Here is a 16,563-nt window from a genome sequence, read left to right as displayed (position 1 = left end):
TGAATGGGTGAGTTGATTAATGATAGTTGTTGACGTTTTCAAATACATTAGATTCAAACAATGTAGAAAGACATTGAACCATCCACAGGGCTAGTCAGTTATTTGGTGTGTGATCTCTTTATCTGTACATCTGTGTTAGAAAAGACCCATAATTTTCACAGATAGATCATTTTTGCCAAAACAACATTATCACTACAAAATAAATACATGAACACAAAGAGCAAAGGAAGGGTACCTCAAATCCTAGCTCAGAAAACCACTGTTTAAAAAGCCAGCTGTATGGCTGGGCATGGTGGTACACACCTTTAATCCCTGCTCTCTGGAGGAGGAGGCAGAGGTAGGTGGATCTCTGAGTCAAGGCCATCCTGGTCTATAAAGTTGAGTTCCAGGGCAGCCACACTTAACACTATTAAGACCTTATCTCTCTCAAAAAAAATAAAAAAGCCATGTGGCATGTGGGACTGAAGAGATGGTTCAGTTAAGAACACTTGACTGCAGGGCAGAGCATGGTGGTGCATGCCTTTAATCAGGCAAGCCTAGTCTGCATGAATAATTTTGGGCCAGCCAGGACTACATAGTAAGACCCTGTGTCCAAATAACAGCAAAAAATTTGTTGCTCTTTCAAGGGAGCTAGAATTATTTGCCCTGTTTTACAACCATCCATAACTCTGGTTCCAGGGGATCCATTGCCCTCTTGTGGCCTCTGAGAGCATCAGCTGTGTATGTGGTGCAGACATATATACACAAGCAAAGCACTGATAAACATACTTTGTTTTTTTAAAGACTTAAAGCATAGTAAGAATTTGGACTGGGGAGAGATGGCTCAGCAGTTTAGAGCATGTATTAGTCCTGCAGAAACTTGGGCTTGATTTCCAGCACCTACCTAGGGCCTTACAGACATCCATAACTTCATTTCCAGAGTATCCATTGCCCTCTTCTGATGTCCTCAAGCACCAGGCATGGACATGGTACACATCAATCTCTGCAAGCAAAACATTTGTACACATAAAAACCTTTTAAAAATTATAATAAAGCCGGGCGATGGTGGCGCACACCTTTAATCCCAGCACTCGGGAGGCAGAGGCAGGTGGATCTCTGTGAGTTCGAGACCAGCCTGGTCTACAGAGCTAGTTCCAGGACAGGCTCCAAAGCCACAGAGAAACCCTATCTCGAAAAAACAAAAAAAAAAAAAATTATAATAAAAACAAATTGTTTAAAGCTCTAAACGGGGGCACATGCTTTTAATCCCAGCACTTTGGAGGCAAAGTTCAGTGAGATTCTGAATAAAAAAAAAAAGAATGAAAAAGCCAGGCATGGTGATACTGCCTATGATCCCAGCACTTAACAAGGCATGGTGATACTGCCTATGATCCCAACACTTAACAAGGCATGGTGATACTGCCTATGATCCCAGCACTTAACAAGGCATGGTGATACTGCCTATGATCCCAGCACTTAACAAGGCATGGTGATACTGCCTATGATCCCAACACTTAACAAGGCATGGTGATACTGCCTATGATCCCAACACTTAACAAGGCAAAGGCAGGAGTATTGATTGAAGGCAGGTATGGCTGCAGTGTTCTACAGCAAGGCCCTGGTTTAAGGAAAACTAACTCACTGGTAAAGTGCTTACCCGGCATATGCAGAGCCCTGGGTTGGAAGGATCCTCAGTGCCTGTGAAACAAGTTAGGGAAAAGGTACACTGCAGAGGTAAAGAAAATAAACCTAGGGCCCTGCATATGGTGAGATAGAAAAAAATACATAAAACTATACACTAATTCAGAAAACCACTATTCTCAAGCCTTGATTCCTCCAGTTATTTTTCTGACTGCTTAAAATATTTTGAAAAAGCCGGGCGGTGGTGGCGCACACCTTTAATTCCAGCACTCGGGAGGCAGAAGTAGGCGGATCTCTGTGAGTTCGAGACCAGCCTGGTCTACAAGAGCTAGTGCCAGGACAGGCTCCAAAGCTACAGAGAAACCCTGTCTCGGAAAAAAAAAAAAAATTTTTTTTGAAAAAATGGGATTGATCCTATGAACCAGTTTTGAACCTCCATTTTATACTTGGCTTGTTTTGCCGTGGTTCTTGCATGATCTCACTAAGTATTCCATGCCAACCTTTGTCCAGCCCAGGACCACCATGCTTAGTTTAGTAAAATGACTACCAGAGTCTATCCAACCTTTCCCAGGTGTTTTCCCACATATACCTCTGATATCCCAAATGGGGTCCTTTCCTATGTCTGAGTTCTACATCCCCTCCATCCCCCTATTTCCACCTCTCGCCAGCACCCAGTTTAGAAAGCTCCTTTTTTTCTTAACTGCCTTTATTTCAACTGCCATTGACATTTTGCCAGGCCTTAAACTAGTAGGACAGAAGTAAACAAATCCTAGGCCACCTGGCATTTGGCATTCAGTTCATTATGAGACAAGGGCAACAAACACATACTATGTAACGAAAATCAAAGCCTTTTGTGCGTACCTGGTGCTTCAGGAGTCCAGAAGAGGATGTTGGAGTTTTCTTTTTTTTTTTTTTTTTTTTTTTTTTTTTTTGGTTTTTCGAGACTCGGTTTCTCAGTAGCTTTGAAGCCTGTCCTCCTACTTACAGAGATCCACCTGCCTCTGCCTCCCGAGTGCTGGGATTAAAGGCATGTGCTACCACCACCCGGCAAGAGCTACTTTTTTGTCTGGTCTCATAGCCACCAGTTCCATAGATTTCTCTGAGCTTCACGCAGGGCAACTCCATAAAGGATTGCCAGCATTTATGAAAATCTAAGCCAAAATTAGTTCCCATAGAGAAACTGATGTTAGGAAATGGGTTTTGCTAGAACAACCTCAACACACTAGCTATTAAGAATTTTAAGATGATGGGCAGTTTGTGGCACTTGGGAGGCAAAGACAGGTGGATTTCTGTGAGTTTGAGGCCAGCCTCACCTACAGAATGAGTTCCAGTTCAGCCAGAGCTACACAGAGAAGCCCTGTCTTGAAAGAAAAAAAAAGGAATATTAATATTTGGGAGCTGATGAGTTGACTCAACAGTTAAGAGCACAGGCATGGCGCATACTTTTAATCCCAGCAATCCTGAGGCAGAAACAGAAGCAGGTGGAGTTCGAGGCCAGCCTGGTCTACAGAGCAAGTTTCAGAACAACCAGGGTACGTAGAGAAAGCATCCTGAGAAACAAACAGAATTGCTGCTTTTGCAGAAGGCCCATGTTCAATTCCCAACCCCTACATGACAGCTCACATCCATCTGTAACTTTTGTCTCCAGAGATCAGCAGCCTCTTCTGGCCTCTGCGAGGCACCATGCAGGAATGTTGTACGTAGATACACACACAGGCAAAATACCCATACATAGTCCTGGGTGTGTTGGCACATAGATCTTTATGAATTGGAAGCCAACTAAGACTATATCGTGAGACTGTCAAAACAAAACAGCCTGTGTGTGTGTGTGTGTGTGTGTGTGTGTGTGTGTGTGCGCGCGCGCACATAACTTTGGGTAGAGAGATGGCTCAGCAGTTAAGAGCACTTGCTACTCTTCCACAGGACCAGTTAAATTTCCAACGCCCACATCACAACCATCTGTAACTACCTCCAGGGCCCCTGGCTTCATGGGCACCTGCACTCAAATACACATACCCCAAAGTGCACACACACAATTTAAAAATATATTTGTGATTTTGGTCCAAGTGTGATGGCTCCGAGCACTTAGGAGGCAGAGTCAGGGGGTCTCTGTGAGTTCAAGGCCACCTGTTCTACATAGTGAATGCCAGACAAGCTAAGGCTACATAATAGTACCTTACTTTGCCTAAAATGCAAAACAAAACCCACATGTACATACATACATTTTATTTATTCTTTTGAGACAATCTCTTCATAGTCTAAGCTGATGTCAAACTTTCCAACCTCCTGCCTCAGGCTCCCACATGCCACTGTATCTAGCTGATAGCTATATAATCTTCAATCTTAGGGGCGCTGATGTTTTAAAACAGGGTCTCACTATATAGTCTTAGCAGATGTGGCATTTACTATATAGACCAGGGTGTCCTCCATCTCAGAGATTTCCTGCTTCTGCTTCCCCAATACTAGGATTAAAGGTATGCACCACCATACCTGCTGAATCCTGAGCATTCTATTGTTTAATATAAATGATTTTTGTTTCATGTGTATAAATTTTTTCTGCATGTATATGTGTGCACCACATGCGTGTATTGCCCTCAGAGACCAGAAGAGGGCATCTGATCCCAAGACTGGAATTAGAGATGGTTTTGAATTGCCATGTGGTGTTTGGGAAATGATTGAGTCATCTCTCTTACCCTTGAACATTGCACTATTTTTATGTTATATTATTCTTATTTGTAAAATACAAGATTTTGGGGTTTTTTGTATTAGGAAGAATCATTTGTAGCCTCACTGGCCTTGAATTCGATACATAACCAAGGATGGCCTTGAACAACTGTTCCCTGTGTGAGAAAAGGTGTCCCAGTAAGTAGCTAGCTCTATCTGACCTGAACTCATCATGTAGACCAGATTATCCTTGAACCTGTAGCACCACCTTGCCTAGTTTTACAAGGCCATGGAATCATACTCTGGGATTTGTACCCTCTAGGCAGGTACTCTACCAACTTAGTTACATACATTCCTACCGTGTTTGCTTCTAGAGACTATATATGGCCAACGCTAATGTTAAGCTCCAAAACTTCCTACTGTGCTCCTCAAGTATTAGGATTATAAATATATGCCACTCTACCAAGTTCAGGTGTTTTTAAACAATTTGAAAGGACTAAGGAGATAGCTGAGTAAAGTGTGTACTGTGCAAACTTGAGGACCCGAGTTCAATTTCCAGAGCCCATGTTAAAAGCCATGTGTGTAGTGATCTTCAGGCCAGTGAGAGAACCTGTCTCAAAAAATAAGGTCATACTTCCTGAGAAACGCCACCAGAAGCTGACCTTTGCCCTCCGTGCAAATGTCCCTAAACAAAACAAGTTACCTTGGAGCCAGCTAGTTGTGTGTATATGGTGTAATCCCAGCATTCAGGAAGCTGATGCAGGATAGCCTGAACTATACAGTGAGACCTTAGGTTTAAAGAAGAAAAAAAAAGAAACCCTGTCTTGAAAAACCAAAAAAAGGAAAGAAAAGAACAAGTGGATTAAGGTTACTCTGACTCCAAACCAGATCTAAAACTGGGTGGGTGGGGTCTGAATCACTGACCTGAAGATCAACGCAAATACAGAAGATTGTTTTGACTCTTGCTTGTAACTAAAAATGCAACTGTGCACACCATACCAGGTGTTTTGGGACAGTCCTGGTATCAAGTATTGCAATGATGAACTGTTAGAGCAAGCTGAAAGGAGTCAAGGTTGGGATGTAGCTCAGCAGAGTTCCTTCCCCAGCACTACATAAAAGTAGACATAGGAGAATGAATGGAGAGTTGGCTCAGCAGTTAAGGGCACTTACTGCTCCTCCAGAAGGCCCAAGTTTGGTTCCTAGCACCCATGTTAGACAACTTACAACCTGTATCTCCAGCTCCTGGGTGATTTGATGCCTCCGGTCGCTATGGTACCTGCATTTCTCTGCACATGCACAAAATAATTTTTGTTTGGTTTGGTTTTGGTTTGTTGAGACAAAGTTTCTCCAAATAGCAGCTTTGGCTATCCTGGAACTTGCTTTATAGACCAGGCTGGCCTTGAACTCACAGAGATCCACCTGCCTCCAGGAGAATGGAGTGCGGGGATTAAAGGTGTGTGCCATCACCACCAGGCCTGACAAAATATCTTTAATGGCTAGAAAGATGCTTAGTGGTTAAGAGTACTTGCTGCTCTTATAGATGACCCAGGTTCTGTTCCCAGCACTCACATGGAGGTTCACAATAGTCTTAATTCTGGTTCCAGGGAATCTGATGCCCTCTTTCCTAGCACCAGGCATGCACATGATGCACACATATGCAGGCAAACAGTCATATACAAACAAATGAAAAAAACAGAACAGTGAATGCCTCTAATCCCAGCACTCAGGGTATCAAGAGTTCAAGGTTATCCTCAACTACGTAGGGAGGTCCAGGCCAGCAAAGGATGTATGAGACCACATGGGAATAGGGGGATTTAAGGCCTGAAGAGATGCTTCAGCAGTTAAGAACACTCGCTGCTCTTGCAGAGTACCCAGGATCAGCTCCCAGCACTCACAGGCATGGTGGCTCACAACCATCTGCAAGCCCAGTTCCAGAGAAGCCCACACCTTTTGACCTCTACAGGCTCCTACGTGAATATGGTGCACATGGATACACCTAAGAACACACACGTAAAATATATTTTTAGCCAGGTGTGGTGGTACATGTTTTTAATTGTTTTTAATCCAAGAACTGTCAAGGTCGGTGAGTTCAAGGCCAGCCCGGTCAACATAGCAACTTCAGGCCAGCCAGGACTACATAGTAAAACACTGGCGCTTGGCTTTTTTTTTTTTACTTTAAAAAAATAACAACTTTGATATAATTCTTCCACCTAGTCTTGTAACTGGCTTTGTTCACTTGGCATTATGATATTAAGATACTTTTTATTACCAGATAATATACATTTGTTCATCCTTCAGTACGTGGATGTTTGGATTTTTTCTGCCCTTTGACTTGTAACATTGCTGTGACTTAATATTAATTTTCATGTGAATGAATTTTTAATATTCCTGGGAATGTAGATCTGATATAGACTGTAGGTGTTGCTGAACTGATTTACAAAGCAGTCACCACCATTTTCGCTTCCATCAGCAAGGTGTGAGGATTTGAGATGTAATTGCTTTTCGTTTGAGTTTTTTGTTTTGGTTACAGTTATGTTTTGTGGTGCTAGGGATCATACATATGGTTCTGGGCATAGTAAGCAAAAACTAAAGGGTTTTTGGTTAATTGCTTGGCTGGGGTGTGTCTGTCTGTCTAACTTAAAATACATATGCGTGTGTATTAATGAGTGGGCTTACCTATGTCAGCATCTTGGAGACTTGAAGTTGATGTTTATCCTCCATAATTGCTTTTCTATTTTATTTTATTTATGAAAATATCACTATTTCATTTTTTCGGTTTAAAGATTTATTTATTAATTATGTATATAGCATTCTGCCTGCATGCACACCTGCAGGCCAGAAGAGGGCACCAGACCCCATTACAGATGATTGTGAGCCACCATGTGGTTGCTGGGAATTGAACTCAGGACCTCTGGAAGAGCAGTCAGTGCTCTTAACCTCTGAGCCATCTCTCCAGCCCTCTATTTTATTTTTTGAGATGGGGAGTTTGCCACTTCAGCTAGACTGGCTGACCAGTACAGACCTCAGATGGAGCTGTGAATAGCAATGCTGGGCATCCAAATTCAGGTCCTCCTGCTTGTGCTGCCAGTACTCTCCTCTGATGCAACTCCCCAGGGTACCTTTTTTCCCTTTTTTTGAGACAGGGTTTTCGTGTAGCCCAGACTAGCCTTGAACTTGATGTGTAATCAAGTATGATTTTAAACTCCTAGTCCTCCTGCCTCTACCTCTCAAGTTCTTGGATAACTACCACAACCAGCTGTTGCTTTCAAAGCAGGAGACCTCAATAGCTGGGTCTGACTTTGAACTCATCATTTGCTTTCCATGTGCTGGAATTACAAGCATGAACTACTTACTTGTGCTTTGATTGAGATGGAGCTTTTTTGTTGTTGGGTTTATATTTTTTAGATTAAAAAAGTTTATTTATGTGATTTTGTAGATGTGTCTGAGTAGTTGATTTTTTTTTTACTCTTTGGGGTTCCACCACCTAGCACCCAAATAAATACAGAGACTTATTATTACTTATGAATGCCCAGCCTTAGCTTACCTTGTTTCTAGTCAACTTTTCTTTTTTTTTTTTTTTTTTTTTTTTGGTTTTTCGAGACAGGGTTTCTCTGTGGCTTTGGAGCCTGTCCTGGAACTAGCTCTGTAGACCAGGCTGGTCTCGAACTCACAGAGATCCGCCTGCCTCTGCCTCCCGAGTGCTGGGATTAAAGGCGTGCGCCACCATCGCCCGGCTTCTAGTCAACTTTTCTAACTTAAATTATCCTGTTTCACTTTGCCTCTGGGCTTTTTACCTTTCTTTATTCTATATATCTTTTTTTCCTTCTTACTCTGTGGCTGACTGTGTGGCTGGGTGACTGGCCCCTGGTGTCTCTTCTTTTCTTGGTCCTCCTCCTCTCTCTTCTCAAGCCTAGACTTCCCCTCCTGTTTAGCATATGGAGTTTGAATAGTTTTACCAAGCCTCTTGTTGTATGAATTTAGTTTTGGCTTTGGTTTTTGAGAGACCATCCTTGCTGCAATCACACGATGTTTATTTGACAGGTACCAGTGCACTGGGGCCGAGACTCATAACCCACGCAGGGGAGGAGTTCGACCCCGAGTAACTAGGAGAAGGTTTTTTTTTTTAAGTTTATTTATTTATTTAGTATACAGTGTTCTGTCTACATGTATGCCTGCAGGCCCAAAGAGGGCACCAGATCTCATTATGGATGGTTGTGAGCCATCACGTGGTTGCTGGGAATTGAACTCAGGACCTCTGGAAGAGCAGTCAGTGCTCTTAACCAGGTTTTTAAGGGAAGAAACCACAGCCCAGTAATCCAAAAGGGTAGGGAGGGTATCATAGAAAATTCCAAAAATACCAATGATAATCACACTCCTCTCAAGATTATTCTCAAGATTACAATCTAACTTTATCTTCAGCTAGTTCCTGAAACTGAACCGGCTAATCCTAGATTTCTGATTCTTCCTTCCCTGCTTAGATTTTTGGCTCTATTTTTTCCTGCTGGGGGGTTCTGGATTTATCTAGGTCTTTCATCAGTATATAGCTCTGGCACTTCTGGAGCTCCATGTAGATTTACAAAGATCTGCATGCCTCTGCCTCCAGAGTACTGGGGATTAAAATGTGTGCCCACAGCTAAGCATCATAGCTCATGCCTTTAGTCCCAGAACTTGGGAGGTAGAGGCAGACAGATCTCTGTGAGTTGGAGGCCTGGTCTACAAAGTGAATTCCAGGACAGCCAGGACTGTTACAGGGAGAAACCCTGTCTCAAGAACAAAATGCAGGGCAGTTGTGACACATACCTTTAATCCCAGCACTCAGAATGCAGCGACAGGTGAAACCCTGTCTCAATAATAATAATAATAATAATAATAATAATAAAGAAAGGAAAAAGCCGAGCACTTGGGAGGCAGAGGCTGGCAGATCTCTGTGAGTTTTGTTACACAGAGAAACCGAGTCTCAAAAAAAAAAAAAGAAAGAAAAAAGAAAAGAAAGAGAAAAAGAAAAAAAATATGTGCCCAGAAGCCCAGTTTTGCTGTATGAATTTGTATGAAAGTGTCCAGGGTGTGACACAGAAAATGTTCAAAGAATGATTGTTGTACTTGCAAGATGGCTCTTCAGGTATAGTTAGCACCTGATAAACCTGATAACCTGAATTCAGTTCCCCAGACGCATGTAGTGGAAGGCCAGAACCAACTCTTTTACAAATGCACATGCATACAAAATTTAGTTTTAAAAAGGAAAGGGGGAATAAAAGGAAAGGGGGATGAGATGACTAGGTGGATAAAAAGCTCTTGCCACTGAGAACTTAAGTTCACTTCTGTGACCCATATGGTAGAAGGAGAGAATCAGCTTCCACAGCTATTCCTCTGGCCACCATGTCCTGTGGCCTGTATGCCTACATGCACATAAATAACATTTTTTAAAATGATTGCTATCCTTCCTGTCAATGCCTGTCTGATTAGAAACTCAAGAAGCGGATTTTGAGAGCCATGATGAAAGGGAATGCTGACCTACATGCAGTTTGTGTGGGAAGCACATGTTTCAAAATTGGCTTTGAGGTGGGCAGAATCTCTCAGGTTGCAGAAGGAAGGGGGCTGAAAGGTTTGACACCAGAGTCCTCCACTGCTTGCCAGTTTTATGGCTTAGATATAGTCTGTTTCTGGTGGGAAAAGAAGGGAAGTGAGGACCATACACAGGTACCTGTGACACATGAGATAACGCATGTGACTAAAAGGTGCTTAGCACAGAACTTAGCACACAGAAAAATTAAACTAGCTGTAGTTGAAAAGATTAGAAATGACACAGCGCTGGGGATGTAACTCAGTTGGTAGAATCCTTGCATAGCATTCAGGAAACTCGGGGTTGAATCCCCAGCTCAACGGGGATTGGGGTTAGTTGCTAGCACCCTGGCACCTGGCCAGGTGCAACCCAGCAGGGATTCTGCCACAGGTGGCAAAGCCTTTAATCCCAGCACTCTGGAGGCAGAGGCAAGTAGATCTCTGTGAATTTGAAGCCAGCATGGTCTATAGAGCAGGATGTGGGCCAGCCAGGCCTAAATAGGTGAGGTCCTGTATCAAAAACAAAAGTTCTAAGTCAATCTTGGTTAAATAGCTGAGCATAAAGCTAACCTGGGCTCTATGAGATTCTGTCTCAAAACAAATAAACCAGAAATTTAGTAGTGATGTAGCTCATTAGTAGAGTACTTAGCTATTATGGTTCCCCTCTACATGATAAAAATAGAAAGTAATTTCACTATTTTTTGTTTATTATTATTATTATGATTAGTTTTTTGAGACCAGGTTTCTCTGTAGCTTTAGAGCCTGTCCTGGAACTAGCTCTTGTAGACCAGGCTGGCCTCGAACTCACAGAGATCCTCCTGTCTCTGCCTCCCAAGTGCCAGAATTAAAGGCATGTGCCACTGCCCAGCTTATTTTTATTATTTTACATGTATGAGTGTTTTGTCTGCATGAAGGACTGTGCACCACATATATGCCTGGTGCTCATGAATGTGGTGAAACTGGGTCATTTGCAAAATAGACAAGTGCTTTAGTCCCTGAGCCAATTCTCCAGCCATAATTTCACTATTTCAACATGGGTAAATTGTGGATGGAGCTCAGTGGTAGAGTGCCTAGCATTCATTAGGTCCTGAGTTCAAGTCCCAGTACTAGAAAGATGGGCAAATTAAGGTTCACAGACACTGTATGACTTAAGGAAACCAGAAACAAAGAATGCCTTTTGGAAAGGGATTAAAACTAAGTTTTCTAAGCTGACAGTGCAGGCTGTGTTAGAATGCTGGTCTAACTAACACATGTCAAACCCTCATTTGGTTCCATCCTTACATTACATTACAACATGGTAATGAGGGTAGATAGGACAGGCTACCAACGGGAGATGCAGTTTATTTAAACCAGCAGCCATGGAGGCAGAGGGAATGAATACACACACACAAAGGAAAAAAAGCCAAGTTCTTAGCAAGTTAGTGCTTTCATAGCATGGCTTGATCACTAGCAACTCTGTCAAAAGATAAGTAAAATAAAAACTTCCTTAGAGCAGGGCCGTGGTGGCACACGCCTTTAATCCCAGCTCTCAGGAGGCAGAGGCAGGTGGATCTCTATCAGTTCGAGGCCAGCTTGGTCTACAAGAGCTAGTTCCAGGACAGGCTTAAAAAAAAAAAAAACTACAGCAAAACCCTGTCTGGGGCTGGAGAGATGCCTCAGCAGCATTTAAGAGGACTGGGTGCACATTCTAAATTCACTGGCTCACATCCCTCTGTAATGAGATACAGTGCCCTCTTCTGGCCTGCAGTTATGTACAAACACCCACGTGCAGCCTGACATATATTTAAACATAATCTAAGCAAGGCAGCACACTCCTTTAATCCCAGCCCTCAGGAGGCAGAGGCAGGTAGATCTCTGAGTTCAAGGACAGCCTAGTCTATATAATAAGTTACAGGCTAGCCAAGGGTTACACAGTGAAATCCTGTCTTAAAAATAATGATAATTGGGGAGGGCTGGAGAGATGGCTCAGAGGTTAAGAGCATTGCCTGCTCTTCCAAAGGTCCTGAGTTCAATTCCCAGCAACCACATGGTGGCTCACAACCATCTGTAATGAGGTCTGGTGCCCTCTTCTGGCCTGCAGACATACACACAGACAGAATATTGTATACATAATAAATAAATAAATATTAAAAAAATAATGATAATTGGGACTGGAGAGATGGCCCAATGGTTAAGAGCACTGCCTGCTTTTCCAGAGGACCCAGGTTCAATTCCCAGCACCCATATGGCAGCTCACAACCATCTGTAACATCAAAGTATCTGACACCCTCATACAGACATAAATAAAAACCATTAAAAATACTTTAAAATAACAATAATGAAAAGGAGATATAAGTATACATTTTAAAATAATGACAATTGTTTGACAGGCTTCTTATGTAGATCAGACTGTCTTTGAACTCACAGAGGTCTACTTGCCTCCTAAGTGCTGGGACTAAAGGTGTGTGATACAATGCCTGGCATAATCACTTTTTTTTTTTTTGGTTTTTCGAGACAGGGGGTCTCTGTGGCTTTGGAGCCTGTCCTGGAACTAGCTCTGTAGACCAGGCTGGTCTTGAACTCACAGAGATCCGCCTGCCTCTGCCTCCTGAGTGCTGGGATTAAAGGCGTGCGCCACCGTCGCCCGGCTTTTAATGACATATTTTTGAGGCAGAGTTTAATGTATTGAAACCCTGTCTCGAAAAACAAAAAAAACTGTGTGTGGGGGGAAGATGTATATACTTATATTGACTTACCTAGGGAGATACCACAGTCACAAAGATCACGGTGGTTTTCCAGGGCGAGGCTTATCCATTGCTATCTGGATATACTGACCCCTGCTATTTCCCCAAATTCAGGAAACTTGACTGCATAATTTGTGATAGTGGGGGGACTGCATTCACACTCTCCCCATGGGGAACAGAGTGGATATTTTACAGAGAGTGCTATGGTAACAATGAGCTAACTGAGATTAACATCTGATGCTGATATGAGCCATCACTAGCCATGATGGCCAGTTCACTGACCTTTTCGGCAGTTCTAGCGGTCTTTATCCCAGTACCATGGGCAGTGTGATCCACACTGCTTCTGGAGTCAGCTGGCTGAGGTCTTAGGATTCCTCTTGCCTTTGCCCATTCACTTTCTTCAAGATCCTTCAAATTAATGGAAGTTGATGAACCCTGAACTGCCTGGCTGAACACAAGTGTCTTCATGTCTCTGAAAAAAATTTTCTGTTCCTTCTGCAAAATGGGAATACAAACAAAGTCTATCTCAATAGAGTTATTATAAGAATTCTTGATGTTCCATAAAGGGGAAGGATTCTTAATACTATTTATCTGTCTCTGTACTGATTTTTTGTTTTATTTTTCGAGACAGGGTTTCTCTGTGTAATAATAGCCCTAGATGTCCTGGAACTAGTTCTGTAGACCAGGCTGGCCTTGAACTCACAGAATCCACCTGCCTCTGCTTCCTGAGTGCTGGAATTAAAGGTGTGCACCACCACTGCCCAACATTATGGTACTGACTTTTTACATTACTTAAAAATACAGAAGGGCGGGCTGGAGAGATGGCTCAGAGGTTAAGAGCATTGCCTGCTCTTCCAAAAGTCCTGAGTTCAATTCCCAGCAACCACATGGTGGCTCACAACCATCTGTAATGGGGTCTGGTGCCCTCTTCTGGCCTGCAGGCATACACACAGACAGAATATTGTATACACAATAAATAAATAAAAGTGAGTTCGAGACCAGCCTGGTCTACAGAGCTAGTTCCAGGACAGGCTCCAAAGCCACAGAGAAACCCTGTCTCGAAAAAACCAAAAAATTAAAAAAATAATAAAATAAATAAATAACTAAATAAAAATACAGAAGGGCTGGAGGGATAGTTTGGTGAGCACTGGTGTCTCTTTCAGAGGACCTGAGTTCAGTTCCCAATGCCCACATAGTGATTTACAACTGGCTGTAACTCTAATCCCAAAAGATCTGATGCCTTCTGCAGGCACTGACAGACAAGTGGTATACAGACATAATACATGCAGGTGAAACATCATACACATAATATTTTTGTAAATTGAAGAAGTATAGAACTGACGATTGTTAAAAGTATTATTGTGGAAGCTGGGTGGTGATGGCGCATGACTTTAATCCCAGCACTTGGGTGGCAGAGACAGGCGGATCTCTGGGATTTTGACCAGTCTGGTCTACAGAATGAGTTCCAGGACAGATACCAAAGCTACAGAGAAATCCTGTCTCAAAAAACCAAAAAAAAAAAGGGGGGGGGGCTGGAGAGATGGCTCAGAGGTTAAGAGCATTGCCTGCTCTTCCAAAGGTCCTGAGTTCAATTCCCAGCAACCACATGGTGGCTCACAACCATCTGTAATGAGGTCTGGTGCCCTCTTCTGGCCTGCACCACAGACAGAATATTGTATACATAATAAATAAGTAAATAAATATTTTTAAAAAAAGGAAAAAAGAAAAAGTACTTGTGAAGCCTTTAACCCAGCACTTAGGAGGCATAGGCAGACAGATCCCCAAGTTCAAGGCCAGCCTGGTCCACAGAGGTATTTCCCCAGGATAGTCAGGTCCATACAGAGAAACTCTGTCTTGAGCCATGCTCCCAAAAGAAGAGTACTTGCTTGCTCAGAGGATCAGAGTTGAGTCTCAGTACCCACAACTGGTAGCTCACAACCTCCCGTAACTCCAGCCTCCAAAGGATCTGACACCCTCTTCTGACAACCACATGCAAATCCACATACAAACATGAACACACACACTCAAAAAAAAAATCTTAGGGGAGAAATACATATATAAATGGGGGAGGGGGGACTGGAGAGATGGCTCAGCGGTTAAGAGCATTGCCTGTTCTTCTTCCTAAGGTCCTGAGTTCAATTCCCAGCAACCACATGGTGGCTCACAACCACCTGTAATGAGGTCTGGTGCCCTCTTCTGACCAACATACATGCAGACAGAATATTGTATACATAATAAATAAAATTAAATAAATAAATATTAAAAAGAAAAAAAATAAATGGGGGAGGGGACTGGAGAGATGGATCAGCTGTTAAGAGCACTGGCTGCTCTTCCAGAGGTTCTAAGTTCAATTCACAGCAACCACCATACTGTGGCTCACAGCCATCTGTAATGAGATCTGGTGCCCTCTTCTGGCCCACAGGCATACATGCAGGTAGAACAGTGTATGCATTTATTAATAAAATAAATCTTAAAAATAAAGAAAAAGAGCCGGGCGGTGGTGGCGCACGCCTTTAATCCCAGCACTCGGGAGACAGAGGCAGGCAGATCTCTGTGAGTTCGAGACCAGCCTGGTCTACAAGAGATAGTTCCAGGACAGGCTCCAAAACCACAGAGAAACCCTGTCTCGAAAAACCAAAAATAAATAAATAAATAAAAAATAAAAAAATAAAGAAAAATAATATGGAGCTGGGCATGGTGGCACACCCCTCTAATCCCAGCACTCAGGGAGGCAGAGGAGAAGAAGAGAAGGAGGAAGAGGAGGACGAGAAGAAAAATATGGGGCTGGAGAGATGGCTCGGTAGTTAAGAGCTTTGCCTGTTCTTCCAGAGGTTCTGAGTTCAAATCCCAGCGACCATATGGTGGGTCACAACCATCTGCAGTGAGATTTGGTGCCCTCTTCTGGCCTGCAGGGATACATGCAGGCAGAGTATTGTATACATAATAAATAAATAAAACTTTTAAAAAAAAGAGAAGAAAAATATGGAGTTGAGCATTGTGGTGCGTCCCTGCAGGAGGAAACGTGTGGCTGCTCTAAGAAACCCTGTCTCAAAAGACTGGGACTGGCATCCAGGTATGCCACACACCTGCCTCTGTACTCAGAAGGTAAACGTAGGAGGATGGTGAATTCATGCCTAGTCTACAGAACAACACCCAATCTCAAAAAGAAACCTACACAGAATATTATTTTTAATGTTGGGTATAGTTTAACCTCATGGTATAACCGTTGGCTTATCCCCTGGCAACACACACATACAGGTTTACCAAAAAAACTGCTACAGGCAGAGTACGGAGGCTGGAGGAGTAGCTCAGTTGATAGAATGCTTGCCTAAAGATGCACAGATCTCTAGGCTCAGTTGTAACTCCATCCCATAAAAGCGGTCATGGTGGCATATACCTGTAATCCCAGCAATCTGAAGGTAGAGATGAGAACCAGAAGTTCAAGGTAATCTTCAGCTGCATAGTAGGCAAGTTTGAAGTCAGTCTGGAATACATGAGACAAGAAGAAAAAGAGCAAAAGCTGGCCTGAAATGATACAAGCAGCTTCTTTTTTTTAATATTTATTTATTATGTATACAATATTATTTCTGTGTGTATGTCTACAGGCCAGAAGAGGGCACCAGACCATACATACAGATGGTTGTGAGCCACCATGTGGTTGCTGGGAATTGAACTCAGGACCTTTGGAAGAGCAGGCAATGCTCTTAACCTCTGAGCCATCTCTCCAGCCCCCTACAAGCAGCTTCTTAACACTTGGAGCATGGTTAACTGCCCCCCAAATGCTTACTCTGGATAATTGCACTGTTTCCTTTTATGGAACTGGATATGACCATTTTATTTGATTGTTAGGTGTCCAGATCCAATCCATCTTTTCTCACTTTTTCTTTTGAGTATTACTATGTCTGCCACCACCTTCCTCCCTCCTGGTATACACATGAGTGTGCTCACATAGATTCATGAGCAAGTAGAGACCATCCTCCATTGCTATCCACCATAT

The 16,563-nt window shown here is 42.8% G+C and overlaps 1 non-coding gene across 1 annotated transcript; it reads left to right on the top strand.

Moving 5' to 3' along the window:
• The first annotated feature begins 12,570 nt into the window (after positions 1-12,570).
• Positions 12,571-12,736, top strand: LOC121458158. The gene has a single exon (XR_005975803.1). It is a non-coding gene; the product is annotated as a U1 spliceosomal RNA (small nuclear RNA).
• The last annotated feature ends 3,827 nt before the right edge of the window (positions 12,737-16,563 follow it).

The sequence above is a fragment of the Microtus oregoni genome, unplaced genomic scaffold, assembly GCF_018167655.1.
Source record: "Microtus oregoni isolate MIOR12 unplaced genomic scaffold, Mior012 000016F_ref0000370, whole genome shotgun sequence".
NCBI lineage: Eukaryota > Metazoa > Chordata > Mammalia > Rodentia > Cricetidae > Microtus > Microtus oregoni.
This window is presented reverse-complemented; position numbering and strand designations above follow the sequence as displayed.